This window comes from Schistocerca piceifrons, chromosome 2 (genome assembly GCF_021461385.2).
Source record: "Schistocerca piceifrons isolate TAMUIC-IGC-003096 chromosome 2, iqSchPice1.1, whole genome shotgun sequence".
Classification (NCBI taxonomy): Eukaryota; Metazoa; Arthropoda; class Insecta; order Orthoptera; family Acrididae; genus Schistocerca; species Schistocerca piceifrons.
The window spans coordinates 912,543,146-912,546,716 of NC_060139.1; the positions used below are offsets into that span (position 1 = coordinate 912,543,146).

Below are 3,571 nucleotides of genomic sequence, written 5' to 3' on the forward strand. Positions count from 1 at the left end.
CGGCCGACTTCCTTCTCCGTCCTTCCCTAATCCGATGAGACCGATGACCTCGCTGTTTGGTCTCTTCCCCCAAACCAACCAACCAACTTCATCCTCTGTGCCATCAAATAGAATGAGGGCGTCATCTACATATATCTCTTATAGAATTAAGATACATCATATTTCGCTCAACCAGAATCTGGTGTAAACTGCAGCTGTTTCGATTTAATTCAGGAGGTTCTCTTTCGTACTCTATGCACTAGATGCATCCACTAACGGGAATTTTTGGTGTTCCAACGTTTGTGTTTCATCACACACACATACGTCAGTGCCTGTGTAGCCCCACCATTTCATTGGTTGTTTTGATCTCCTCGTGCCCATAAATGTCGGTTTTGCAGTGTCGCCAATCTAGATGTGAGCACTGGGGTAGAGCTTCCTCTGTGACAAGGGCTTCTGGATATTCTTCTTGCCATAACGATTTTATGGGCGTTTCAGTTGGTTGTGCTGAGTATATAACAGATTTAAGATTACTTAGCGTTCAAAAATGGCTCTGAGCAGTATGGGACTTAAATTCTGAGGTCATCAGTTCCCTAGAACTTAGAAATACTTAAACCTAACCAATCTAAGGACATCACAAACATCCATGCCAGAGGCAGGATTCGAACCTGCGACCGCAGCGGCCGCCCTGTTCAAGACTGTAGCGCCTAGAACCGCTCGGCCACTCCGGCCGGATTACCTATCGTGGTTTAGTGGTTGTGTGATGGGCTAGGCAACGACTTGAGGACATTGCAGAGGTCTCGTCAGAGTTCAAACACAACAGAGCAACTTGCTGGCTTGGCTAGCATCTGCATGCATTTCTGACAATGTTTCCATACTTTTGCCCCGCCGCTGCAGATTTGTAGGGTGACACGGTGATGGGCCGAGTTCGGGAAGAGAAGGCTCAAACCAGGTGGAGGTGCGAAGTGTGGGCGGAAGCCAATTCGGCAGGCGGAGCGATTGAGGGGGTACGAAGTGAGGGGAGGGGCCAGGGGAGGGGGATGGTGGTCTGGAAAGGCGAGGAGCGGCGGCTGGCGCGCCCGATTCGTGAATTACTGTGCGGGGTGCGGCGGAGGCGGACCACCCAGGCGGGGCGCCCGTCCCACCGCCGGCCGCGGCCGCACCTGGCCGGCACCAGCGCCTGCGCACATAAATTGCGGCGCCGACAACGCGGCCGCCGCGTCCCGCTCCCAGGCCACAAATCCGGCCGGCCGCGTATATTTTTATCGCCCGACTTGTGTAATTTCTTCATTAAATACGGAGCGGGGGAGGCCCCGGCTGGCGCATATTTCACGGCAGCCCCTCGCTCTCCCAGAGGCCGCTCCTTTTGGTCGCTTTGCTGCGCGCTTTTTACGTCTTCCTTTTCCCCGGCGGCCGGCCGGCGCAGTAACTTTTACTGGCCTGCCCCGACTCCTAAGTGATTGTAAGAGTCGTGTTAACTCCGAGCATCGCGACCCGGGACCCGCCCCGCAGCCACGTGAGCCAGATGTCGGGACGAAGGGAGTGAGGAGCCTGCCCGGACCTGGCGAAGACCGCTGCGCAGTAAATACCGGCCTCCATTAGCAGAGTCGCACATCGTTCAGGATCCGAGTGCCTGCGTGTGTGTGTGTGTCTGACAGCCGTCTGCAAATGGTGTTGGCGACGCCGCTCCACACTGTCGGTGACGTACATGCCCGCTTACTGACGCCTGGAAAGCACATTCCACACGAGTGACTTACAGGGCAAAATTGACTGCTCGTTCTGCGTGGGCGTCACTTGCTCGTGTGCAAGTCAGGCAGTAGACTGGCCCACGAGAAATACGGGCCTCGCAACGAACTTCTGACGTCACACTAGTCAGCTTGTCCGCCACACTTCAAAAATGCTCGTCTCCGTGCATGGCCCATGGGAAATCAATTTGTAATTGTGTGAGGTTGCGGGGGTTCGTTTTTGCTTATTCTTGAATTGAGAACAACTATGTGAGGTGAAATGAAAAGTTTAATGTCGCAGTATTTCTCACCAAATTACAGCTTTTCACACAGTTTTCAACTCGCCAACATAAAAACAGTGCAATGGATAACGGATCTTTCGAACATCAAAAAGTGAAATAAATTTATACACAACAACGTTAAATATTAACTCTCTGAAAGAACATTAATCGTAAGCACAATATTATGAAAGTTTAATTGGAAGTTTCTTTACATTAATCCAAAGCAGAATATTATGAAAGTTTAACTGGACGTTTCTTTACAAAATTGCTCCTACACATACGTTATGGTGTTGGTCAGTACTACGAAAATCGTCCGATTCCGGTTCAAAGTTGGTACTATTTAGGATGACAATCAGGTCTACAGTGGGTGGTTAGTCAAGTGACAAATTTGAGTGCAAGAGTACCCAAGGTCGCTCGAGTTTACAGTGGACGCAAGCTGGTGAACCAATGAAGTTTACGCCTTTGCACGCGGTATTTACCTTAAGCTGTGACGTGCTGCTGTCTGCGAGGCCGCTCTCTCCCACTGAAATTCCAACAAAACTAATCTGGCCTTTGTTGAACTTTCCAGCAGAATCGTTCCCTATGTTTCTCGTTATGTGAGAAAATATGTACTCAGCCCTAGTCTTACTATGTGGCGATATACACGCGCATGGTTGGAGCAGTGTGCATATTATAGTGCCCTCTCAGTTCTCGCAAGAACAATTAACTAATTTGGCTGGTTCGTTTCTCCACAGTTGGAACCAAATGTTGCTACAGCTAATTTTAGCTGGAGTGCAGCCGCTGTGAACGCACTGTCCACACCTATTTCTTCTCTGCGTCGTACGAAGCGTTAAGCGCTCCATTCTGCACTTGACGCCAGTTCAGAGAAGAGTCTTTCACACAAAATTTTTCTCTTGTCCTCTCATGGCAGGACTGCCTGCCTCCACTTGGATTTCTTTTTCACGTCACGGATTTTTCGACCAATAGGAGCATTCCTCTTATTTTATAGAAACGCCCTCTACCAATCGCAACGTCCCTTCTATCAAACTGCATCGAAACTTCAGTAGTTTTCTCTTTCCTAGTGAGTTTCCGCCAATAGTCGGGCCCATTCTAGACACCTGAAGTTCATTGACCTTTCCACGCGTCGCACTCGCTGGAAGAAAATGCGTCACTTGCTTTTGTTCGTATCCCGTTGGAATTTCGAAAAACACAGTTTTTTAAAGCTTCTTCTCTGCTCTGGAACTGATGCCCTCGCTACAGGCGGCCCTCCAGCTTGAATCACCTGGCCCAAGATCGCTGTCCTCTTTCCTGCCATCCCTCTAAGTCGTTGCCGGCGTAACTCCTCATGCGCAGTTTCGCTACGCCCTTGTGGAGCTGGCTTTTCAGAACTAAAAAGCAGCTCAACTTGCGTTCTCTGTTCTACCTTCTGCTCAAAGACATGCATTGTATAGGAATGGTGTGTTAATTATCGTCAATTGACTGTCATCCCTTTTTGCATTACATATTGATAGGCAAACGTTCTCATAACTGTTGACTTACGTTAGGTGTCATCTTCACCTTCTCATTGCGATTTGTAAAGGTCTCATGTAAGGTGCGAATCTGACCATTTAT

General features: G+C 49.3%; 1 non-coding gene across 1 annotated transcript; it reads right to left on the reverse strand.

Moving 5' to 3' along the window:
* Positions 1-623: 623 nt before the first annotated feature.
* Trnas-uga lies at positions 624-707 on the reverse strand. The gene is given in 2 exon segments: positions 624-658; positions 668-707. It is a non-coding gene; the product is annotated as a tRNA-Ser (tRNA).
* Positions 708-3,571: the final 2,864 nt, after the last annotated feature.